This window comes from Bombina bombina, chromosome 4, assembly GCF_027579735.1.
Source record: "Bombina bombina isolate aBomBom1 chromosome 4, aBomBom1.pri, whole genome shotgun sequence".
In the NCBI taxonomy this organism is placed as follows: Eukaryota; Metazoa; Chordata; class Amphibia; order Anura; family Bombinatoridae; genus Bombina; species Bombina bombina.
This window is the reverse complement of record NC_069502.1, coordinates 1,110,379,703-1,110,407,156: the sequence shown is the minus strand read 5'-3', so window position 1 is coordinate 1,110,407,156 and position 27,454 is coordinate 1,110,379,703. Positions and strand designations below refer to the sequence as shown.

The window sequence follows — 27,454 nt, the reverse complement described above, 5'->3', positions numbered from 1 at the left end:
ACATGTTGTTTAAAAAGATAAATAATCCGTTTATTACCCATGCCCCAGTTTTGCAAAACCAGCACTGTTATATTGATACACTTTTTACCTCTGTGATTACCTTATATTTAAAGCTTCTGCAGACTGCCCCCTTTTCTCAGTTCTTTTGACAGATATGCATTTTAGACAATCAGTGCCCTTTCATAAGTAACTCCACGGGAGTGAGCACAATGTTTTCTATATGATACACATGAAATAACACCCTCTAGCTGTGAAAAACTGTCAAAATGCACTAAGATAAGTGGCAGCCTTCAAGGGCTTAGAAATTAACCTATGAGCCTTCTTATGTATAGCTTTCAACAAAGAATACCAAAAGAACAAAGCAAATGTGATGATAAAAGTAAATTGGAAAGTTGTTTAAAAATAATGAAAGTTTCATTTGGACTTTACTGTTCCTTTAATGTTACCTTAGCCAAAGATTATTTTTTTTTCTGCACTATATCACCCCATCCATTTTATATCATATTTGCATTTCTCTAAATTGTGCAGTGATTAATTTCTTCTCTGCCAGGCACACAGAAAAGCAGTGTACTAACACACAGAGAGCAATGATTAACTTCTTCATACTTGGGATTGTCCCTATCCATCCAGGGACACACAGAAAAGTAATTTACCCGATTCATTTCCGCCCATGTATACAACCTAAAGAGCAGAAATAGATTCAATCAGATAGCCAATACGTAAGCGCCACAAAGAGTTTTAAATCATCTTCTGTGTAAAGGAAATGCCCGAGAAATCACTAAAGCCCCTCCAGTAGCTGATTAGCCAATCGTCACCCGTTTTAAACATGGTATTAGAGATGAAAATATTAAAGATAAGAGACATTAAATATTACGTTTTTTAATTCCCAGTGCCACTTCAGAACCTAGCTCTCCAGTTCACTTCAAACTGTATCTCTAATGCTGCTATGGTATAACGTGCACCAGTCCACCAAAACCAGCACCTCTAATGATGTCACTCTGGGATATGATGCCCAAGACAGGGCCTATTTTATTGTGCCTCTAAGTATGGGAGCAGTAATAATTTAATTGTTTTTTTTACTGGATTTTTAATGTCAAGCACACATGACCACTCATCAGAAAAGTACTAGTATGATATTCTCTTAGTGCTCTTTAAGATAGGCTCCGGTCTTTCATAAAATGCATGTTTCTTGCCAAGACATAAACACACCAAAATAAATCTTGTGGTAATCAAGCATTTGATATTGTCAGGTCAAACAGAATTACTCTTTTGGATCATATTTTCTGTCAAAACAGAAGGCATTTTCAAATTGTATATATATATAAATAAAAATGTCCACAGTAAAACATATTGTATTTGTGACTGGAATAACATATAGCACGGCCGACTAGCTTGCTAGCCTGGAGGCAACCAGAGAGGTTATTCTTTCATTTACTGGCCATACGGACCACTACTGATTCCATGGCCTTGATCTGGTAACCTTGCCTGAATACGTGTTGGCATTGGTCTGGGACTGTAATCTGACAACTCTTAGGGCCTGTTTATCTAAAGGTCTCTGAGTTTGGGAGATTCTCTAAGAAATCTTGTTAGTACTTTGAAACCTCTGGTACAGACAGTTTTTATCTTGAGAACAGCCGGGTAGATAAGAGGTGTTCCCTGCTGTATGTCAAGGGGAAGCAAACATTACAATAACAATCCTATGAAACAAATAAATGGATTATTGAACTAAAAAGATAAACTGTATTGTAAAATCGCATTAAACATCTTAAAAGGGATATGAAACCCAAACTTTTTCTGTCATGATTCAGATAGAGCATGCACTTTTAAACGTCTACTATCAATTTGTCTTGGTTTTCTTGGTATATTTTGTTGAAAAGCAGGGATGTATGCTTAGGAGTTTTGCAAGAATTTTATCTATTTGCAAGAGCACTAGATGGCAGCACTATTTCCTGCCACATAGTGCTCCAGACGCCTACCTAGGTATCTCTTCAACACAGAATATCACGGGAACTAAGCAAATTTGATAATAAAAGTAAATAGGAAACTTATTTTAAATTATATGCTCTGCCTGAATCACAAAATATTTTGGGGGTTTTCATATCCCTTTAAGAAAATGCCAAAAAATGATTTTATAGTAAAATTAAACTTTGCATGTAACTAATGCAGGGAAAAAAAGAATGCACACAGTAGAAATCTAAAAGAAAACTACACTGCACTTGCAAGAAAAGATGTGAAATTGATCCATATAATACGAAATTCAAACCCTAATTTTTTCCTTATTGTAAAAATAGTTTCCACACCTCTGCTAATGGACTGAATAGAGGCAGTCAATGGGCATAGCTGAAAGTTCCCTGCCAGGTCTCAGTATTCTCTAACAATTTCCCAGCTGCAGATCTCAATATTTTATTTTGCAAACTCAAAGGTGTTGAGATTGTGTCAAAGTACACAAAAAAAACTACACTAAAAAGAAATGTGTATACGAAAATAGAGACTGAAAACAGGGTAATCTGATTTGTACTCCCTGGTATATACTAACTTCGCCCTCCACAGCAAAGTTTTCCAGTGAACTTCATTACTTTCCATGGAAGACATCTCAAAACTAGCAGGGACAGACTCAGCCCCTGTGATTTTTAGAGAGGTTTTTCATGTCTGATAAGGCAAATAATAGATAATTGGGCCCTTATTCTTGACTGCTCTGTATCTTGACCGGCCTCTGGTCCTTATGCACTGCCTTTAGAATACCTGCTTGCTGTGTGGAAGTGTGTGTAACTATTCTCTCTTGATCATAACTTTGGCCAGGTATAAACTTGCCTATGTATTTCTCAGGTGTTATAATAAATGTAATAAGGGGACAGTGCCTAACTTGATATGAGATCTGGTAAACAATTCTACTATTAGTTATGATGCTTTGATAAATCTGCCTCTTTATTTTAACAATTTTTTCAATATTTAATATAAATCATAACATAACTTAAAAGGACAGTAAAGTCATAATTAGACATTCATGATTTAGACAGAGCATACAATTCTAAACAACTTTCCAATTTACTTCTATTATTTAATTAGCTTTATTCTCTTGTTAGCCTTTGCTGAAAAGGTTTATCTAGGAAAGCTCAGGAGCAGCAAAGAACCTAGGTTTCGTGTCCCTTTAATAGTAGTCATGTTATATTTTTTTTAATATGGATTTTGTGCCCAATAATAAAATCTCTATTTTACGTTGTTGATATTTGACCAGATCTGTAAAGGAAAATCATTTTTTCAGTGCTTACATTACCATTAATTTGGTTTTAGTTATGTATATCTATCTTGAAATTGTCGCCACAGGTACGGTAAGATTATTAGCTTGTGGCACACTGCATGATAAAATAGTATATCTTATCTGTAAGGCAGAAAACCTAATAAATAATACTGCTTGCATTTTAATAAATAAGCAAGCTGCTCTTTAACTGGTAATTTTTAGAGTTAAATTAGAAGAAAAGTGAGGAAAATCAATAATAAACACCCTTTATTCTACTACACACAATCAAACATTTTGGGCCAGATTATGAATGGAGCGCTAACAGTTACGGGAGAGCGATATTGGGTTTATCGCGGCTGTTTGCATGTATTACAAGTTGAAAGTAAATGTGATTGAGTGCAATTGGATTTAACGAGTCAGGATAGCGCAACCTCAAACATCTGGTTAACTGTTACTCTCGAATAAAAAGTGTCACAAAACACACCAAAAATACATTTAAAAGAACAGTTACACTCAAAACAATACTATCTAATAAGAATGTATTACAGACATATACACATATAAAGACATAAATACATATATAGACATATAAAGACATATAGAGCCTTTTGCAGTCAAAAAGAAGAAAACATGTAAAAGCATATATAAGCAATATTCATATTTAATAACGTGTTATACTGTGTATTTACTGTAAATATTTCACATTTGAATGTTCTGCACATAGCAGATATGTTATGTATTTTTAAATATATATTGCTATATACAGTTGTGCTCATAAGTTTATTTATGACTTTTTGGCCATTTTTCAGAAAATATGAATGATAACACAAAACTTTTCTTTTCTTTCACTCATGGTTAGTGTTTGGCTGAAGCCATTTATTATCAATCAACTGTGTTTACTCTTTTTAAATCATAATGACAACAGAAACTACCCAAATGACCCTGATCAAAAGTTTACATACCCCAGTTCTTAATACCGTGCATTGCCCCCTTTAACCTCAATAACAGCTTGAAGTCTTTTGTGGATGAGGCTCTTTATCTTCACAGATGGTAAAGCTGCCCATTCTTCCTGGCAAAAAGCCTCCAGTTCCTGTAAATTCTTGGGCGGTCTTGCATGAACTGCACGTTTGAGATCTCCCCAGAGTGGCTCAATCATATTGAGGTCAGGAGACTGAGATGGCCACTCCAGAACCTTCACTTTATTCTGCTGTAGCCAATAAAAGGTCGACTTGACCTTGTGTTTAGGATCATTGTCATGTTGGAATGTCCAAGTACGTCCCATGCGCAGCTTCCGGCTGATGAATGCAAATTTTCCTCCAGTATTTTTTGATAACATACTGCATTCATCTTGCCATCAATTCTGACCACATTTCCTGTGCCTTTGTAGCTCACACATCCCCAAAACATCAACAATCCCCCTCCGTGTTGGTGCACCTTTCATCATTGGCCTTGTTGACTCCTCTCCAGATGTAGTGTTTATGGTTGTGGCCAAAAAGCTCAATTTTGGACTCATCACTCCAAATGACTGTGTGCCAGAAGGTTTGAGGCTTGTATCTGTGCTGTTTGGCATATTGTAAGCTGGATACTTTGTGGCATTTGCAAAGTAATGGCTTTCTTCTGGCGACTCGACCATGCAGCCCATCTTTCTTCAAGTACCTCCTTATTGTGCATCTTGAAACAGCCACAACACATGCTTTCAGAAAGTCCTGTATTTCACCTGAAGTTATTTGTGGATTTTATTTTGCATCCCTAACAATTTTCCTGGCAGTTGTGGCTGAAATTTTAGTTGGTCTACCTGATCGTGGTTTGGTTTCAACAGAACCCCTAATATTCCACTTCTTGATTAGAGTTTGAACACTGCTGATTGGCATTCTCAATTCCTTGGATATCTTTTTATATCCCTTTCCTGTTTTATACAGTTCATCTACCTTTTCCCGCAGATCCTTTGACAATTCTTTTGCTTTTCCCATGACTCAGAATCCAGAAACGTCAGTGCAACACTGGATGAAAGATGCAAGGGTCTGTCAGGAGTCCAGAAACTCATTGACCTTTTATACACACACACTAATTACAAGTAAACAGATCACATGTGAGGATGGTTACCTTTAATAGCCATTCAAACCCCTTTGTGTCAACCTGTGTGCATGGTATTAGGCCAAAAATCACCAAGGTATGTAGACTTTTGATAAGGGTCATTTGGGTAGTTTCTGTTGTCATTATAATTTAAAGAGAGTAAACACTGTTGATTGATAATTAATGGCTTCAGCCAAACACTAAACACGAGTGAAAGAAAAGTTTTTGTGTTATCATTCATATTCTCTGAAAGATGGCCAAGAAATCATAAATTCTGCCAGGGTATGTAAACTTATGAGCACAACTGTATATACCTATATACACACACACACAATCCTATACTGATGAGCACTTCACCAACCTTGTAACATCATCTAGGTGCTCTGCTTATAATATCCAACTGTATATGTGAAGACCAGGGCTCAGCTTGTTCCCCAATAGGTACTCATGAAGCAGGCACACACAGTGTCAATAAAACATAGCTTTTATTATTCCAACCATTAAAAACACCTTATGCCATAAGTTATTAGGTCCAGGGCTATATAATAGCTCTGAGAAAGCAGGGAGAGGTCTCAGTATCTGGTTGCTCTGGGATGGTGCATGTGGAGACCTGTAAAGTACCTGTCTGCGTGAAAATTAAAGGTCTGGTAAGAAAATGGTTTTATTTTGTACTGTAAATGTCTGTTTGTGTTTCACTGGACCAGCAATAGTAGTTAGGGAATCTACTGTTAGACTTCTAAGAGGAGTAGGCCTTTTTGTTTTGTATTTTCTGTTGCTGCTGAAAAGCATTTTTTCCTTTAAAGGGGAAGTGTACACTGACTCTGGAAAGAGACTCTGTTTTACTTTTATTAAAGAAAAGTTGCATACGAAACACAGTTGCCTGACCGTATTTGAAGTGGCCTTTATATTCTACCAAAAATGTGACTAAATGGAACATATTCTTCTACGTGAAGAACATTGTAATGTGAAATATTCATATTTTCATGTCAAGTTAGCGCACTTGAGAAAATGTGATTGGGTTTGCGCATGAGTAGGGGTTTATGTTTTACTTTTCGCACTCTATAGACTTCTATAGGGGAATATGTTAACATGGTCGCGATATTCGAAGGTTGGCTTTTTGTTCACATTGGGTTAGCGCACAAGTAAAAACTTTTAACTTGTAATACAAGTGCTACCTAACGTGCACAAAAAGCTTACTTTTAGCGGAGTTGGTGCGCGAGCAGAAGCGATAGTTTTTGGATCAAATACTGGCATTTAATGGGAATAATGTGTAATAAAAATGTCAACATAAATTAAACTCTGTTGTTGAATTTATCTCACTCTAAACTTATCCTGGGCAAGCTCCATAATGCATATTGTGGTTTCTTTTGTAGAATAAATAACACAGGGGTCTACACGTTTTGTGGGGAGAATAAGAAAGGAATAAGGAGGAGTCAGTATCTGGGAACCACAAGCAAGAACGGTAAAGAAGTCAGTGACAAATATGAAAAATAGAGACTCGACTGTTTCTATGGTCAAAAAGAAATAATGTGTGAATCAAAGTAGACAGTAGAAAATGGGTTGAAGTATTACTTTTGGTGAACTAATATGCAGAGTCAATTCTATTACTTTTAAATGATGACAAAAGTAGGGAACTATAATGCTTAAAACAGAGAACATTATTATTTTTTTAAAATATTTAAATAAAAAGTAAATTAAAAGTCTAGTAAACTTAAATGATATAAATGAAATAAGGAATAATTTTATGCAAGTTTTTTTTAATTCACCTACTGTGATCATGTTGATAAATGAAACAACAGAAATAAAAAAAATACTAATAAAGGAAGATAGAGTAGATATTACAGGACGGACATGAAAGTCAGCGTTCATGGATTAGCTAGAGCTGGGATTTTCAATCCTATCCTCAGCCTATCAGGCCAGATTTTCAGGGTATCAAGTAAATTATCAGCTGATAAGTAAATATGATTATTTACCTGCTCTCACCCAAGGTAATCCTGAAAATCTGTCCTTTTAGAAAGGCATGAGAACAGGTTTGAAAACCCCTGAGCTAGAGCATACAATTTTAAGATATTTTTTAATTAAATTTTGTAATCGCATTTACTTTGCAATCTTAGCATCCTGTATTGAAAAGCATACTCAAGGGCAGCAATTAACTTTTTAGAGATAGCTTGTGATTGGTGGCTATGCACATATGTCTCTTGTCATTGCTCACCAGATGTGTTCAGGAAAGTCCTAATAATGAACTGCTGCTCTAGAGCTGACTTTTACTATGTGTTTAACCCTTTTGCACATTTATATACAAGCGGTAATAAATATTCTTACATGACAGCAATTTCTTTTTGCACTGTCATGCCCCTTTCAGAACCAAAACTAGAGATCATAAATAAGTTTACCTAGAGTCTTTAGAAGACACTTTCCTTTTGTAACACCACTATCTTGCAGTATAAACTGGATCATCACAGATACTTTGAAAAACATATTTGTGATAACTGTTGGTATTTTCATTGACTTCATCATATAAACGTTTTGTATCCCAGATGTGATCACAGCATGGTTTTAATCTAAATGTGTCTGCATAAGTAGTCTATGTGCTAAAACAATATAAGTTAGCACGAGAAAATTACTGAACAACGCCTGTGTGATGCATGAGTACCTTAGACAAGAAGTCTGTGCATCAGAAACTTAGACAATTTAATTTTATGAAACCTATAAGTATCATTTTAAGAGTGTTGATCTGTTTCTATAAAAGCTATGTCTGGTGTCTTGTTTCATAAATTACTTTAGAACCTTCACTTCAACGTAGTTGTACAAGTTAAGTAATTTATTTTTAAGTTGAAAGTACCATAAGGTGTCTTACATTCCCTACTATAGTTTTATGTCCCAACTGCTTGATTAACCATCAGTGTTAGTGAAACTCACTGCTAACAAACACAATAAACAAAACTAAAAAAAACAAAACAGGATAGCTCCACAAAGCTAAAATATTACTTTGTTAGAAACTTAAAGGGACACTGAACCCAATTTTTTTGCTTTCATGATTCAGATAGAGAATGCAATTTTAAGCAACTTTCTAATTTACTCCTATTATCAATTTTTCTTCATTCTCTTGCTATCTTTATTTTAAAAGCAGGAGTGTAGATCTTAGCAGCTAGCCCATTTTAGGTTCAGCACCATGGATAGCGCTTGCATATCGGAGGTTTACATTTACCCACCAATAAGCAAGCAAAACCCAGGTTCTCAACCAAAAATGGGCCGGCTCCTATGCTCCTATGCATCACATTCCTGCTTTTTAAATAAAGATAACAAAAGAACAAAGAAAATTTGATAATAGGAGTAAATTAGAAAGTTGCTAAAAAATGCATGCTCTATCTGAACCATGAAAGAAAAAAACTGTGTTTAGTGTCCCTTTAAGGCTAGTTTAAAGTTGAAGGAAATCTCAACATACATGACAGCTACTGATTGATTTAAAACAATAGAAGAACATAGTAACACAGTACACTTGTGATCCTTATATCCATTATTTTAGCTGTCACAAATAATATTTATTATTGGAGTTATATCTTTACAGGAAACAATATCTATTAACCCTTCACGTGATAACGACGGCTCTGAGGCGCCGCAGAGTTTCCCACTCTGGTGCTAACGACGGCTCAGAGCCATCGCTAGCACTCTCCCACCTTGAGGGAGATCTGGGGGCTCCCAACCGCTCCTACCCCGGCAATTATGCCTGTATAGTGACAGGCATCGCCGGGGCTTCCCGTTTTGAATGGTGATGCCACGCGCAATGACGTGATGACGTCACCGCGCAACTTTATTAACAAAATGACAATGTTAAGTATAGGAAAAGGGGGAATGCTGCTTAGAAGCTTGTATCTCAGGCATACAGACCCACTGTTGGAAAGGTAATTGCCTAACCTTTCCAACACTGTAAGTCTTGATAAGATCTGGGGCGGAAAATAAAAAGTTAAAAAAAAATATTTAAAAAAAAAAACAACAACAAAAAAACCTTAAAACAGCTTAGCACCCAGATTGGAAAGTGCTTAGCACTCAAAGGGTTAAAGTGCTATAAAACATGTTGAGATCTGTGCATATCTTAAAAGGTCTAATTAAGTAAAGATAGTTTGCATAAAAAAAGTTTACAAATTGATGGCAAATATTTTAAAATAATTTTCAAAAATAAGCAAAATTACTTACATAGACATGCTGTCTGTAGTAGTCTGATCCCCCCCCTTATCAGTGTTTAGCATTAGAACAAAGGCATTGTATTTCAACAGAGTTCACAGCAGCTTATTTGTTTCTAAGCATGTTCCAGCAGATGATGAGCGTTCACTTCTGCATTCTACCAATTCAATAGTAGATATAGATACAGCCATAGGCCCCTATTTAACAAAGTCTGGCGGACCTGATCAGGTCCGCCAGACATCGCTGAATACGGAGAGCAATACGCTCTCCATATTCAGCATTGCACCAGCAGCTCACAAGAGCTGCTGGTGCAACGCCGCCGACAGCAGGGGGTGTCAATCAACCCGATCGTACTCGATCGGTTTGAATTGCGGCAATGTCTGTCTGCCTGCTCAGAGCAAACGGACAGGTTATGGAGCAGCGGTCTTTAGACCGCTGCTTCATAACTGCTGTTTCTGGCGATCTTGCAGGCTCGCCAAAAACACGGGGCCTCAAGCTCTATCCGGAGCTTGATAGATAGGCCCCATAGAATCTATATTCACGCTTAAACTTTTGCTCTCCCTCGGGCTATCTTTTGGTTCTGTAACACACTATGGAGCACATGGAGTCTAAGTGAAGAGTTGTGCTCTCCTACTGTTTGTGAGTGTATTGAGTTTTTATTTAGATTCACAAAAGCCAGGAAATTAAACGTGTATTTTTTGTACATGACATTGTACTCAGATATACATATTCATAATAACATCAATTATATCACTGAGCACATTGCACATGACAGACATTAATAATGGCATTATGCAAGCTATTGTACTGTATTAACCAATATGCATGTAAATCCCGCTCTCTCACATCCTTATTGCAAAAATGCTTCTAGTAAAAGCTATAGCTGTTCCAAAAGTATATTTTCGTATGTACCGTGCATCAGCATTTGAATCTCAGCACTTGCTCAGAGAGCCTAAGAAGCATGTTTCATCTGACAATGGCTCAATTTACACAATTGCTGACATAACCTATAACTGGATGTGATCCAGATTTGTGTTAGGACAGAATGTTAGCCCCTTGGATAAGACTGATTTTTAAGGGATTGAAAGGTGATGATTAGAGAGGTTTACAATTCCAGTATTGTCCGTGAATTGTTCTTGGTAGTTAGCAGGCTCAGTTTGGTTTGGGTCATTGGTAGTTCTGGTTGGAGTAAGCTGGTTTTCAATGGAGCAATCAGTTGATCTTTCATTAGGGCTTTCTTTGTGCTGTGTAAGGCCAGCCAGTTCCTTATTCTTTTTCCTGATGAGATTATGTCATTGTTTCCTGTAGAAGTAATCCATTTCTATTTCCATTGCTTTGGTTTCGGATGTAACCTGTTGAAGATCTTGAAATAAGGACTGCTTATGACAGAGTAATTTTTGTTTTCTGTCATATAGTTGGTGAATTAGGTTGTTGCGTAGTTTCTCACTAGTCTGTCTGCAGAGATTCTCAGCATATGGTGAGTAGGCAAAAGGGCTACAAGGAAAGGACAATATCTAAAAAAATCAAATCTGCCCTAAAAACACCACGGGAAAGGCTCCTACAATACAAATAAAAGGAAAAGAAAACAAGAACCCCTCTAGTAGTCACTTACAACCACTAATTTCAGAGGACTCCACACTCCAAAAAATATTTCCTGAACCCCCCATACTAGCATTCAAACAACTGCCTAACCTGAGACAGAGATTGGTCCGCAGCAAATTAACCACAGAACAGAAGCTTACACAGAATGGCACTGCATGATGCAACAAATCCCTCTGCAAACTGTGTCAACATACAGGGAGTACAGAATTATTAGGCAAATGAGTATTTTGACCACATCATCCTCTTTATGCATGTTGTCTCACTCCAAGCTGTATAGGCTCGAAAGCCTACTACCAATTAAGCATATTAGGTGATGTGCATCTCTGTAATGAGAAGGGGTGTGGTCTAATGACATCAACACCCTATATCAGGTGTGCATAATTATTAGGCAACTTCCTTTCCTTTGGGAAAATGGGTCAAAAGAAGGACTTGACAGGCTCAGAAAAGTAAAAAATAGTGAGATATCTTGCAGAGGGATGCAACACTCTTAAAATTGCAAAGCTTCTAAAGCGTGATCATCGAACAATCAAGCGTTTCATTCAAAATAGTCAACAGGGTCGCAAGAAGCGTGTGGAAAAACCAAGGCGCAAAATAACTGCCCATGAACTGAGAAAAGTCAAGCGTACAGCTGCCAAGATGCCACTTGCCACCAGTTTGGCCATATTTCAGAGCTGCAACATCACTGGAGTGCCCAAAAGCACAAGGTGTGCAATACTCAGAGACATGGCCAAGGTAAGAAAGGCTGAAAGACGACCACCACTGAACAAGACACACAAGTTGAAATGTCAAGACTGGGCCAAGAAATATCTCAAGACTGATTTTTCTAAGGTTTTATGGACTGATGAAATGAGAGTGAGTCTTGATGGGCCAGATGGATGGGCCCGTGGCTGGATTGGTAAAGGGCAGAGAGCTCCAGTCCGACTCAGACGCCAGCAAGGTGGAGGTGGAGTACTGGTTTGGGCTGGTATCATCAAAGATGAGCTTGTAGGGCCTTTTCGGGTTGAGGATGGAGTCAAGCTCAACTCCCAGTCCTACTGCCAGTTTCTGGAAGACACCTTCTTCAAGCAGTGGTACAGGAAGAAGTCTGCATCCTTCAAGAAAAACATGATTTTCATGCAGGACAATGCTCCATCACACAAGTCCAAGTACTCCACAGCGTGGCTGGCAAGAAAGGGTATAAAAGTAGAAAATCTAATGACATGGCCTCCTTGTTCACCTGATCTGAACCCCATTGAGAACCTGTGGTCCATCATCAAATGTGAGATTTGCAAGGAGGGAAAACAGTACACCTCTCTGAACAGTGTCTGGGAGGCTGTGGTTGCTACTGCACGCAATGTTGATGGTGAACAGATCAAAACACTGACAGAATCCATGGATGGCAGGCTTTTGAGTGTCCTTGCAAAGAAAGGTGGCTATATTGGTCACTGATTTGTTTTTGTTTTGTTTTTGAATGTCAGAAATGTATATTTGTGAATGTTGAGATGTTATATTGGTTTCACTGGTAAAAATAAATAATTGAAATGGGTATATATTTGTTTTTTGTTAAGTTGCCTAATAATTATGCACAGTAATAGTCACCTGCACACACAGATATCCCCCTAAAATAGCTTTAACTAAAAACAAACTAAAAACTACTTCCAAAACTATTCAGCTTTGATATTAATGAGTTTTTTGGGTTCATTGAGAACATGGTTGTTGTTCAATAATAAAATTAATCCTCAAAAATACAACTTTCCTAATAATTCTGCACTCCCTGTATATGTGACAACAACACAGCCAGACACAATAACACATCATATAATATTAAAGAATCCTATTCGTGCTCATCTGCTAATGTGGTGTACATGATACAGTGTACAGCGTGTGACAGAGGTTGCTACATTGGAGAAACTGGCCTAAAGCTGCATCTCAGAATGAATCTACACAGACACTCGATCAAAAACCACAAGGATAATTAATATTGTACCCCTGTTGGTCATCACTTCACCCAGACTGGTCACTCCATTCTTAACCTCAAGATTAAAGTTCTTAAAGGGAATTTCATGAACGAAAGACGTTTGAGATGAAAATGATCACACATTTCAATACCAGAAATGAAGGACTTAATGTAGACTCTGGCTTTCTAACACACTACCAAAACTTTCTATAATCTCTCATCTTATTGTCCTATATTGGTTTCTTTTTCCTTTTGTTTTTCCTCTCATCTTGCCGATTTACTCTCCTCTGTTTATTTACTCTTTCTGGCTATTCTCAGCAATTTTCTCCTTCAGACACATTCTCTGCTTTTTATGACACCCCTCTCACCCCCTCCCTCCCTTCCATTTATTGTATGTGATGTGTATCTATATCAGATTGATCAGTATTGTTTCAGACCTGAGGAAGGGAGGAAAACTCTCTAAAGCTTGTCTTTAAAATATTATGTTAGTCCACTAAAAAAGGTATCACTGCATACTGCAATACTTTGTTAGAGCATCTTATCTACTGGACTAACACGGCTAATCCAATCTTCACTATATATATATATATATATATAGCAACAAGGAAAATTCCCTAGTACACGGTTCCCAGACCAAATGAAATGTCCACTGAACTTGGCACAACACAAGCACTTTAGTCAAGTTTAACTGTAACAATTCATACCTTTATTGTAGTATTACGGACAAACACTCTGCATACATATGCATGGTGACTACCAGGAGACACAGGTGTGAGTGGAGTGTGACGTCATCTGATGCGTTTCACGCCCTTCTGGCGCTGGTGTGGGCACAAGCGTCAGAAGGGCATGAAACGAGTCAGATGAAGTCACACTCCACTCACACCTGTGTCTCCTGGTAGTCACCATGCATATGTATGCAGAGTGTTTGTCCGTAATACTACAATAAAGGTATGAATTGTTACAGTTAAACATGACTAAAGTGATTGTGTTGTGCCAAGTTCAGTGGACATTTCATTTGGTCTGGGAACCGTGTACTAGGGAATTTTCCTTGTTGCTATTTACACCTCCTATTCAGACCTAACCGCTCACATTCTTAGCTCTCACCTTCTATTGTATATATATATATATATATATATATATATATATATATATATATATAGTATACAAGTAGAATCCCAGATATATACAATATATCTTAGGAAGCTCTAGGTCCACCAGCGCTCCAGATGAGGGTTATATTAAATGATCCTCAAAATTGACAATAAATACAGTAGTTTAATACTGAATATGCTTAATGACTGCAGCTAACCTAAATCGAAGGGGGACTCTCTGTATCCCCCCTCTAAAAATAGAAATGGAAATGGAATGGTAAGGTTAGCGCTATCCAGCAATTAATATATAAGAGTATAAATAATAATATATATAAAACCACATATATGAAATAAATAAAATATGTACTAAAAACCTAAAAAGAAACAATAATGGTTAAAAGTTACTGCAAGTAACTAGAAAGTCTAAAAACTAAAAAAACTCAAATACTGGGACACTTGAGCAGTTCATATAGATCCCAAAAGCTTCTTCAGACTTCCACTTCCCCTATGGGTGTGCACTTACTTGAATTGACCTCAATCAGTATGAGGCAAGTAGAGACGTAATCATATATCACAACATCCGCTGTCAGCATAAGCCTCTTGTATGGAATACTGGACCCCCTTATTGGTATGGAGTATTTGCGGTTAAAAACTTTCAGATCCTCTTTCCATAGAGTAGGGTAGAAAAGTAAAGCAGCACTCTGTTGTGCTTATAGTGTCCCAGTTCACTGACCAAGGCAGTGCAACAAATCACTCCAGGGTAGATTTCAATCAAGCTCAGGCTCTCAGCAAAGAGTTAAAATACCATAGTTTAATGGTGCAGTAAAATACAATATAAAATGTCACAAATGTGACCGTAACAATGGATAAACAAGCAACTAGTTTCTCAGATCTCTGTCTGTTTCCTCAGGCTTCCTATATATATATATACACATACATACACACACAAAGGGCAAAACTTAGAGAGAGCAATTTAAAGTTAATATTTAGTACCTACCCTATTCCCAACTGGGCTGCTGCTGCCTCTTGTTGCATAACTTTTCTACGAATAAAGCAGTATTCATCATTCAGTATAGGTGTGGCTTTAAAAGGTGAAACAGCTATTTCAAATTGTAAAATAAAGGTAAAGGAAATATTAATAAACAATGTAATTCAGAAGCTAAATGGGTAATTGGGTAGAAAAAAACTACAGTGCAATGCCCCTTTAAATAGACACCACTTTGGTTAATATATAATAATATTGTTAATATTAATTGTCTATTTTAGCTTTTCCCGCTGGAAATATTGGTAATGAATCCAAAGCCATTATTCATCCAAACCTAATGCCTGCATGGACGATAAACGGTCAAACCGAATGTTTGAAAACATCCAAAACAAACTGTTCAGACAAAACTAATTTTTTGCCCATGCACATGTCTATTTAAAACTAATACAGCATTAGCACCTGTGTAATTTCTAACAATGCTAATTGTCTGACAGATACAAATTACACTGTTCAACAAAAATAAAATATTTTTCATTTGTTTCCTTAATAAAAATGGTCATACTTTTCTAATTTTGGGTCTTTAAAAACAAATATGACTTCAGAATTTTTGCTTTGTTATTAGCTGTAGTTTTTGAGATAAACTACTTGCACTTCAGTAATATAGTCATAGGGAAAAGCAATATAACAACAATCTGATATTTTCTTGATACAACATAAATGAGTTGTTTTCATTAATTTAATTACAAATAAAAAGGCATTTCTTGTCACTGTCAAACAGTAGTCAGCAAGCATAGAAGCATTCCACCTACACTGATATCTTCATTCCATTGCTGAAATGTCTTGGAGGAACCGCTCACCGTGCTCATCACTCACTGTACCACAGTTGTCAGGGAAGAAGTCCAGATGAAAGTCAAGAAAGTGAAGTTTGAGTGACATGTTGCAGCCTAATTGATGATACTTTTCTTCAAGGTTGTTCAAAAGCTCAACATAGTTTCCAACTCTTCGGTTACCCAAGAAGCCACGTACAACACCTTTAAAAGCTTCCCTAGAAGCCGCTTTCTAATAACCCCTGGGCTATATCTCAGAAACAGTTTTTTTTGCATGCTGAAAAAAGAAGTATTTTCAAGTCATTTTTATTGTTGAGCAGTGTTATTATTATATATATCTCCCAATGATCATTAGCATGAGGTATGTATCATCTAATGAGATTTAATAGGCACAAAGCAGACAGACATTGCTGCATTAATTTACATTTAAATAGATTTTACTTCACATTTTCTTAATTCATTTTAGCTAAACTTCAAGAGACAGTCAACTCCAAAAATGTTATTGTTTAAAAAGATAGATAATCCCTTTATTACCCATTGCCCAGTTTTGCATACAGTTATATTAATATACTTTTTACCTCTGTGATTACCTTGTATCTAAGCCTCTTTTGACAGCCCCCTAATCACATGGTTATTTATTAATTATCTATTGACTTGAATGTTAGCCAATTAGGGGAGTGTCATCTACAACCCACGGGCGTGAGCATAATGTTTAATTTAAGAAAAAAGAATACACTTTGAAAGCACTCCCAGGTCGATTGCAAAGCATATATATATATATATATATATATATATATATATATATATATATATATATTTATCACTGAATTCAATCCAAGGATGGAATAAGGGAAACAAGAAACTTATACAGGTATACCTCACTTTACAGCGCTTCGCTAATACAGCGCTCTGTGGAGCTGAAGTACAACCTCCAAAAATTTTGAAACAATGCTGTTATCATTGTGATATTGCAAGAAAGGTGACTGGTTCCATTTTGTTATGCTAAGTTCACTCTGTTTACAGCATTACAGTGCAATTGGCAAATTGTACTACAGTAATTGTCACTATTTTACAGGTACAGTATTTATTGAATACTAATTGAATACTGTGCTGTGCTAGTGTTAAACTAAACGTAGCACTATTGCACACCTAATATATGTTAGTTCAATCATGTTCAAGTTTTTTAAACATACTGGCAAGTGAAAAGAAAGCTAAAACTGCCTTGTTTCACTTTAAAGGGACATAATACTCATATGCTAAATCACTTGAAACTGATGCAGTATAACTGTAAAATGCTGACAGGAAAATATCCCCTGAGCATCTCGATGTAAAAAAGGAAGATATTTTACCTCACAATCTCCTCAGCTCAGCAGAGTAAGTTCTGTGTGAAAAGTTATACTCAGCTGCTCCCAGCTGCAGGTAAAAATAAAAAAAAAATGAAGAAATGAACAGCAGCCAATCAACATCAGCAGTGCTGAGGTCATGAACTCTTACTGTGATCTCATGAGATTTGACTTAACTCTCATGAGATTTCATAGTAAGCTTCCTTTACCTGATTGGTGAAATAATATGAGAGTTCACGAGACTCATCCTTTCAGCTGTCCCAGGACAGACATACTAATATGCTGCTTAGAAATCCTTTACAATGGGAGGTGGCTACTGAGGAACTTTTGAGGTAAAATATCTTTCTTTTTTACATAGAGATGTTCAGGAGATATATTCTAGTCAGCTTTTTACAGCTATGCTGCATCACTTTCAAGTGTTTAAACATTTGGGTATTATGGCCCTTTAAGGCGGTTTTCACTTTACAGTGGGGCTCCAGTCCCTAACCCGCTGTATGAGCAGGGTATACCTGTAGTTAAAATGTAACTTTTATTGAGGTCAAAAATAAAATAGGAAAAATGTAATTAAAAACACTCTTAAGCACCGACTGTAGTGTACTAAGATTAGCGTGGCAATCTACAAATCAACAATAGTGCAACCAAGCAGTATCTCTATTTGAAGGTATCACCAATTTTGGCTACATGCATAAGGGTTAAATATCAGTTATTACACCAAAAATGAATTGTGATTAGATTAGAACACTTTATGAAAATAGTAGCTCTGCAAGCGAAAGAGTAGAGTGAATAGATTATCACAGTTGTTTAGAAACGTTAGGTTGGACAATTAGTAGCTGTAAATCAGATCTACAGATAAAATTAGATACGACCCAACTTGTATTAGTAAGTGAGTAAACGAGGTATAACACCTAAAATACTGACTCAGTTATTCACTGAATTAAAGATAATACCAAATACATCACTAATATATTAAGCCACTGGTTAAAATAAGAACTTGTAATTTTGTTAATAACCAATTCTGTTGCTGGTAAGTTACCCTGGTAATACAAGTACCTAGGTATGCTTAATGATACTGCTGACAAAATATTACACTAAGATCCTGTACATGCTCAATGTGAGTAAAGTCTCCACAGTAAACGAGTGCTACTCTAAATGCTACTTGTCAGCCAGGCTCATGTATACCAACAGATAAATTAATGGTGGTTCAGTATATGACGATAGAGCCGACTCTAGAAATATTAATCGTTTGCTAGAGTGATGCTAATATGCTTAAATTCGCCAGGCAAATCACCAAACAATCTGAGTAAAGATTATATAATGTGGCAAAAAGTAATGTGTGGTTCAAGCACTTGAGTAGCAATACTCATGTTATAAACTCAGTATCATCTCAGTGAATTGTGGTGCTGTCATATTTAACCATACATCTATAGTAGCTGATAAATCTTGCCGGTAGTGGTTCAATATTTGAACTAATATGTTATCCACCTGGCTTAAGTAAGTTTTTACTGATTACTTGTTATGAGTATACACTTACAATTACTAGTGTATATTAGACAGTATCATAACTCCAAGATTTATATTTAGACAGCATTGTATCACCCCTATAATTGGGACACTGGACTGAGACAGATGCCCTTATGTGAGCAGCATGTAGAACAGCATGTGACCTGAACGTATTAAACATCAGATATGCCAGTTACTATAATGAACCGTTTACGAGAAAATCGTTACAGTTATATCGACTCAAATGGTCGTTTGACAAAATAAGCTAAATATAGTAAGTGTTGCGCTCGCATCTGTCTGGTAAGATTAAGTAAAGAGCTGTATGGACCTGTGGATCAAATACTATTAGTCTCCAATTGTGCAACGTCACAGACACACATGCGTGTATTTATACTATCCACAAAGGGTGTAAAATCAGTGTGGTAGGTTCGCTTAGTCAGTGCCAAACTTTTTGTATCTATGTCCACACTCTGTTATGTATCAGCGGACAAATGTTAGTCTCTAATTGTGCACTGTCACAAACACACTGTTAAATATCAGCGGACATATATTGGTCTCTGGTTATATCACACAAGCCCATACGCTGACTGTTGCAGATATCTTAGGAGATGATTTAACTACATTAAACCACTTGGTAAATAGTATTATATAGTTAAGGTCCATGCACACCAAGGCTCGTTCTCACTGGATTAGAATTAGGTTAAACAAATATCTTGTTCCATACACGCTACTTAGAGAAATATTCATTCATTCGTGCTCTTTCACTGCGTTGTTCAGGGTTAAGTACATAATGCCATTGGCTGTAAGTTGCCACCCGTAATATAATGTGCTATATCATTAGTAGATACTTATGAAGCATGGATATGATACAATAGTACTCCTCACCATTGCCCTAACGTCCCTAACGTGGCCCACACATGAACTAGCACTCTCCTATTGTGAAAAGCAAATAAAAAAATTAAAAAAGCATGTGATAAGAGGCTGTCTGCAGTGGCTTAGAAACAGGCAGAAATTTAGAGGTTAAAATGTTATAAAGTATATTAATAAAACAATGTTGGCTGTGCAAAGCTGGGGAATGGGTGCAAATCATTATCTATATTTTTAAACAATAACAATTTCGGTGTTGACTGTCCCTTTAAATAGCTGTTACTACACATTTTTCCAAACAAAAAAAAAAGAAAAAAGAGAAAACACAAATCTTTTTTAAAGACAATTTTCTTCTTTACTACAATATGCCTTTAATGTATCAAAATCATCACTTACAAGCATCACTATCGCTGCAAAGCACAAGTGAAAATGAACTCATGTCAAATTTTGATCTAAGAGTTGATTAATTTGCTCATAATGTTTTACCAGATGTCTTTCTAGGAATTACTTCCATTATAGCCAAGATTGGTTTAAACCTGAGAAAAGAGCCTGCTGATTGATAGCTCAGCAACTACACACATCAGTCACAGAAAAAAAACTGGCTTTCCCTTCAACATCACAATCTCACTTTTAATAAATATCACACCATACATATAATACTTTGGAAGAAAAAAAATCAAATATTCTATTTAGAATTTCACGAAATGTAATATACTTTTACACTTGCCCAGTCTCCCATTTATTTATTATTTGGGTACCTGCATTTTTATATTAATTCAAAGGAACAAACAAGAGCCCTGACACCAACAAAAAAACAAGGTCATTACGTAGTTGGTGCCAGCTGATCATTATTAATATGAAAATCACTTGACAGCTATGAGGACATGAAACCCCTTATGTTAATAGTTAGCCCTCCTTGTTTCAAATGAGGCGTCTTACTTTACCGTTCTAAGAAAAGGAAGCAAAAAAGGACCTCTTAAGGGTAGCCAGAACTCTCAAAATAGTACCAATGCTGTGATGCAGTTGTCATTGTAATGACAGCCAACTGGCAGTTGGAACAACACAGGAATCAAGATTACTGGGGTCCAGTTAAGGGTTTAAACAAAAGGTTGGGCATATATGGAGTATTCCATGCCCCTTTATGTGGCCTATGGAGGTGCTACAGGCTCTAAAGGAACATAATACTACCTAGTAGGGCAAGTGATCACCAATACCATGCTGACCATCTGATTATTGCATGGCATGTGACCTCTCTTGACCATAAGTGATCTCATATTTAACCAAGTAAAACAGATGGGGATTAAGGAAAAATAACACCTTCAATAAAAAAAACCTTCAAGTGGGGTGATGGGAGCTCCGCCACCGCTATATTTCTTTCAATCCCTACTATGAATTTATTGTAACATATATGAGATACATAGATGACTTGATTTTTATCATATGTTATCAATCAGTTGACAAGTTATCTTAACTCAACACTATAGGACTTAAAATTACAGGTACTGAGGCCTAGTTTATGAATAGATCGCTATTTGTCGCTCATTCATTAGCTTTGCTAGACGGAGGCATCATGTGCGCTTCAGGTTGCACTTATAATACAAGTTGAAAGTAAAAAGTTAGCGCGCGAGCAAAAACGAACTTCGAATATCGCAACCAAATTTCATGTCATGACAGGGTTAACTTGTGAAATTACATTATGCCCTGTTTTTATTGGTTTAAATATGGATTATGGGTAGTCTATGATTAAGTGCAATAAATTGGCAATAAACGAGTTTGGCTATTTTGTGGGTCACTTCCATATGCTATTTTAATGAGTTTAAATAAAGAAGTGTTTTTATGTGAAGCCTCAGCAGGGTGCAACTGTTCTTTGCATGTTAAGGGGTGGTAGTTTGTCAATTTGAATGTTTTTTAAGGGAAAGTAAAGTCAAAATTAAACTATTATGATTCAGACAGAACAGTTTCTTTTTACAGGGAGTGCAGAATTATTAGGCAAATGAGTATTTTGACCACATCATCCTCTTTATGCATGTTGTCTTACTCCAAGCTGTATAGGCTCGAAAGCCTACTACCAATTAAGCATATTAGGTGATGTGCATCTCTGTAATGAGAAGGGGTGTGGTCTAATGACATCAACACCCTATATCAGGTGTGCATAATTATTAGGCAACTTCCTTTCCTTTGGCAAAATGGGTCAAAAGAAGGACTTGACAGGTTCAGAAAAGTCAAAAATAGTGAGATATCTTGCAGAGGGATGCAGCACTCTTAAAATTGCAAAGCTTCTAAAGCGTAATCATCGAACAATCAAGCGTTTCATTCAAAATAGTCAACAGGGTCGCAAGAAGCGTGTGGAAAAACCAAGGCGCAAAATAACTGCCCATGAACTGAGAAAAGTCAAGCGTGCAGCTGCCAAGATGCCACTTGCCACCAGTTTGGCCATATTTCAGAGCTGCAACATCACTGGAGTGCCCAAAAGCACAAGGTGTGCAATACTCAGAGACATGGCCAAGGTAAGAAAGGCTGAAAGACGACCACCACTGAACAAGACACACAAGCTGAAACGTCAAGACTGGGCCAAGAAATATCTCAAGACTGATTTTTCTAAGGTTTTATGGACTGATGAAATGAGAGTGAGTCTTGATGGGCCAGATGGATGGGCCCGTGGGTGGATTGGTAAAGGGCAGAGAGCTCCAGTCCGACTCAGACGCCAGCAAGGTGGAGGTGGAGTACTGGTTTGGGCTGGTATCATCAAAGATGAGCTTGTGGGGCCTTTTCGGGTTGAGGATGGAGTCAAGCTCAACTCCCAGTCCTACTGCCAGTTTCTGGAAGACACCTTCTTCAAGCAGTGGTACAGGAAGAAGTCTGCATCCTTCAAGAAAAACATGATTTTCATGCAGGACAATGCTCCATCACACGCATCCAAGTACTCCACAGCGTGGCTGGCAAGAAAGGGTATAAAAGAAGAAAATCTAATGACATGGCCTCCTTGTTCACCTGATCTGAACCCCATTGAGAACCTGTGGTCCATCATCAAATGTGAGATTTACAAGGAGGGAAAACAGTACACCTCTCTGAACAGTGTCTGGGAGGCTGTGGTTGCTGCTGCACGCAATGTTGATGGTGAACAGATCAAAACACTGACAGAATCCATGGATGGCAGGCTTTTGAGTGTCCTTGCAAAGAAAGGTGGCTATATTGGTCACTGATTTGTTTTTGTTTTGTTTTTGAATGTCAGAAATGTATATTTGTGAATGTTGAGATGTTATATTGGTTTCACTGGTAAAAATAAATAATTGAAATGGGTATATATTTGTTTTTTGTTAAGTTGCCTAATAATTATGCACAGTAATAGTCACCTGCACACACAGATATCCCCCTAAAATAGCTATAACTAAAAACAAACTAAAAACTACTTCCAAAACTATTCAGCTTTGATAATAATGAGTTTTTTGGGTTCATTGAGAACATGGTTGTTGTTCAATAATAAAATTAATCCTCAAAAATACAACTTGCCTAATAATTCTGCACTCCCTGTAAAATAACTTCCCATTTTACTTAGAGTGACCATATTGCCGCTTTAAAAAGGGACACATATGAAAAATACATATGTCAGGGTTCTTATAATGGAACATTATTCAAAACATTTCTTCAAACAGCCCTGATAAATTTATTTTTCATATGTGTCCCTTTTTAAAGCGGCAATATGGTCACCTTAATTTTACTTCTATTATCTAATTTGCTTCTTTTCTCTAAGTATCCTTTGTTGAAAAGCATACCTAGGTAGGTTCAGGAGCAGCAATGCACTTCTGGGAGCCAGCTGCTGATTGGTGGCTGAACATATCTGCCTCTTGTCATTAGCTCATCTGATGTATTCATTTAGCACTTAGTAGGGCATTGCTGCTCGTTTAGCAAAGGATAACAAGACAATTAAATCCATTTGCATAATATGATTTATATATTTGAGATTACAATGTAGTGAGAATGTTTGTATACGCAACCTCTGAATCGATGGGGTAACGGATTGATGTGATAAGTGTTGTAAGGATTCTAATTTAGAATTCAGTCGGTCTATTACTACATCATGTCAGGGTTGTAATGCTGTGTTAAACTGATTGGCCCATGGGTTTTACTCTTTTCTTGATTGCTTCCATTTTATCTTAAAAGTTGACTCCATCCATTTGTACACATTATGCCTGAAGAAACGGTAAAATGTCGCTGAGAAATACGTAGTATTATGTGCAATATGAAAGCTGCTCATGGAGCATTTTAATTGTTTTTATTGTATGATTAAAGACTTTGTAAGCTTTTATATACTTTTGGCGTCAATCTTTTAGTACTGGATCCCAGCGGAAGCGTGTGCCGTGTGTTCCATGCAGGAAGCTGAGACGGTGTAAATTCTCAGCAGGAGATGATTAGCACTTACATGTGCTGATTCCTTTGTGAATATATTTTGTGTGGCTGGTGGATTGCAGAAAACTGTCTAGTTTTATCTGCACTAGGAGGCGCCCTTTCCTTTTTGTCTTTTTATACAGCTATTTGGTGTGTGGTAAACACGGAAGGTGCAGCCAGATTCTTACCTTTGAGGAACATCAGGACATCAGACTGATTATCTGGACTCTTGACTTGATTTACTGAAAGATCATCATAATATGATATTAACAAGGACATTACACTCTAAGGACAAACTGATAAGTGTGTTTTGTTATATAGATTGATTATGCAATGGATTCTTATTATAGGTTGAATAGTCTCCCTCTGTTTTTTATGTATTGCAGAAGTTTTTAGTTTTCCTCTGAGGTTGTCGGTGGTCTGAAGGTTTTGAAGAGGCACCAGCCTGGGCTCAAAACAGCTTGGAGAGACGTGAACCTTTGTTGTCTGTATAGCCTCAAATATTACAGCTGTTGTGCAAATTCCTGAAACAATGACTATGATTAAATAAAACATGTGTGTGAAACTGATATCTTGAATTTTTTTCGGAATTCCAAATTTCCAGAACATAGCAGTTAATTGCTAGTCACTGTCTGGGCTCTATTTATCATTCGGTGGGTGGATGAAGTTCGCTGTGATGAACCTTGTTTGCCTAGTCTCATGGTGAGCGGGCGGTAGCTGATTGCGCAATGAAGCCCCCCAGCTTGTGTGCGATCAGGATGCTTGCAATCCACCACACTTTATGTGGCGGAGAGGATAAACAGCAATAGTCTTAAGTCTGCTGCTAATTAACTATCATTTTAGCACCCTCTGAGTGAGCCTGAAATGCCAAGGCTCTGAAACTGCTGTCGCATCTTGATAAATGGATACCTCTATTATAATCAATGGTGCAGCATCTCTGTCATAATTGTTCACTTCTAAGATCATAAAACTAGTCCCCTGGGAAGCATGCCAGGGTCACAAAAACACCTTCCAAACCTTACAGAACAAAAGAAAAATCCCTCTAAAAAAGAGTCATACAAATTAGAAAAACAGTTCAAGAAAAAAGGAATAAAAAGAGAAACGAGACAACCTTGTCAGCTTTGACATAGCAAGCCACATCTACAAGACATTTTTCAGGGGCAAAAAAGTCCTTATGAATTTCACATGCTGGGCAGAGGTGTAGACCATGTCTCGGAATACCCACGGCCAACACCTAAATACACCTTTTGTTCTATCCAGTAAAACTACTGTACCCAAATAAAACTAATGAGTATTTTACAATTACAAACATCTACATAACCTGTTTTGCAAATTTGTTGTGTTTATGATTGTTTTCCTGTGCTGCTAGCAGTTCTCATTTTGATTTGTGAGATATTATGCATTGGGCCCCTTATACAACTATAGATGTTAATGAAAGGTACTCCAAATAACCAAATATTGGTAAAAATAGGTAAGGGGATGCTCAATTAATCGTAATCATGATATTGCCTTTACAATGAGGCCCATCAAAACACAATTTATGCTTACCTGATAAATTTATTTCTCTTGTGGTGTATCCAGTCCACGGATCATCCATTACTTGTGGGATATTCTCATTCCCAACAGGAAGTTGCAAGAGGACACCCCCAGCAGAGCTGTAATATAGCTCCTCCCCTAACTGTCATAGCCAGTCATTCAACCGAAAACAAGCTGAGAAAGGAGGAACCATAGGGTGCAGTGGTTACTGTAGTTTAAATTTTAAAATTACCTGCCTTAAAATGACAGGGCGGGCCGTGGACTGGATACACCACAAGAGAAATAAATTTATCAGGTAAGCATAAATTATGTTTTCTCTTGTAAGGTGTATCCAGTCCACGGATCATCCATTACTTGTGGGATACCAATACCAAAGCTAAAGTACACGGATGAAGGGAGGGACAAGGCAGGTACTTAAATGGAAGGAACCACTGCCTGTAAAACCTCTCCCCCAAATATAGGGGGGTAGTTATCAAGCCGTCAACCTCAAATACGCTGCGTATTCCGCAGCGTATTTGTGGCGAGGCTGATACGCCTTAGTTATCAAAGGCTCGAGACCGGCAAAAGTAGAATTTTGTGACGTCAGCTTCGATCCGCCGGACTCAGTCCGACACAGATCGATTCTTACGTCACTCCAGATGTTCCGCACACAAGTGCGGCACATTCTCACTACTTTTGCTAGCTATCAAAAAACTAGCAGGTACGCTCGGCACTTTTACGGCCCAGCGTACCTGGTTTTCAAAGCGCCAGCCTGGAGGCGGCGGATCCCATAGGAATCAATGGGAGTCTGACCATAGCGAAAGTACAAGTTCGCTGCTGACAGACATCCCATTCATTCCTATGGGAGCTGTCTACACCTAACACGTACCCCGAGTCTAAACACCACTAATCTGTCCCCCCTACACCGCCGCAACTAAATAAAGTTGTTACCCACTAAACCGCCGCTCCCGGAGCCCACCGCAAGCTACTCTATACATATTAACCCCTAAACCGCCGCTCCCGGAGCCCACCGCAACTATATTAAATGTATTAACCCCTAACCCGCCGCTCCCTGAACCCGCCGCAACCTATATTAAATGTATTAACCCCTATCCTGCCCCCCCTACACCGTCGCCACCTATAATACATTTATTAACCCCTAATCTGCCCCCCACTACGCCGCCGCCACTGTAATAAAATGATTAACCCCTAAACCTAACCCTAACCCTAACGCCCCCTAACTTAAATATTAATTAAATACATCTAAATAAATTAACTCTTATTAACTAAATGAATCCTATTTAAAAATAAATACTTACTTATAAAATAAACCCTAATATAGCTACAATATAAATAATAATTATATTCTAGCTATCTTAGGATTTATTTTTATTTTACAGGTACCTTTCAATTTATTTTAACCATGTACAATAACTATTAAATAGTTATTAACTATTTAATAGCTTACCTAGCTAAAATAAAGAGAAATGTACCTGTGAAATAAATCCTAACCTAAGTTACAATTACACCTAACACTACACTATACTTTAATAAATTATTCCTATTTAAAAATAAATACTTACCTGTAAAATAAACCCTAAGATAGCTACAATGTAATTAATAATTATATTATAGCTATCTTAGGATTTATATTTATTTTACAGGTAACTTTGTATTTATTTTAGCTAGTTAGAATAGTTATTAAATAGTTATTAACTATTTAATAACTACCTAGCTAAAAGAAATACAAAATTACCTGTAAAATAAATCCTAACTTAAGTTACAATTAAACCTAATACTACACTATCATTAAATTAACTAAATAAACTACCTACAAAGAACTACAATGAAATACAATTACATAAACTAACTAAAGTACAAAAAATAAAAAAAGCTAAGTTACAAAAAA

The 27,454-nt window shown here is 37.0% G+C and overlaps 1 protein-coding gene and 1 long non-coding RNA gene across 3 annotated transcripts in view; one reads left to right on the top strand and one right to left on the bottom strand.

Moving 5' to 3' along the window:
- LOC128657957 (uncharacterized) overlaps positions 1–24,502 on the top strand; it is a 62,109-nt gene extending 37,607 nt beyond the window's left edge. The window contains exons 2-3 of the long non-coding RNA XR_008402127.1: positions 6,685–6,773; positions 24,417–24,502. This is a non-coding gene — a long non-coding RNA (uncharacterized LOC128657957). The remainder of the gene's footprint in view (positions 1–6,684; positions 6,774–24,416) is intronic.
- Positions 1–27,454, bottom strand: part of HHAT (hedgehog acyltransferase) — a 1,153,474-nt gene that overhangs the window by 230,193 nt on the left and 895,827 nt on the right. The gene's annotated exons all lie outside the window — the stretch shown is intronic.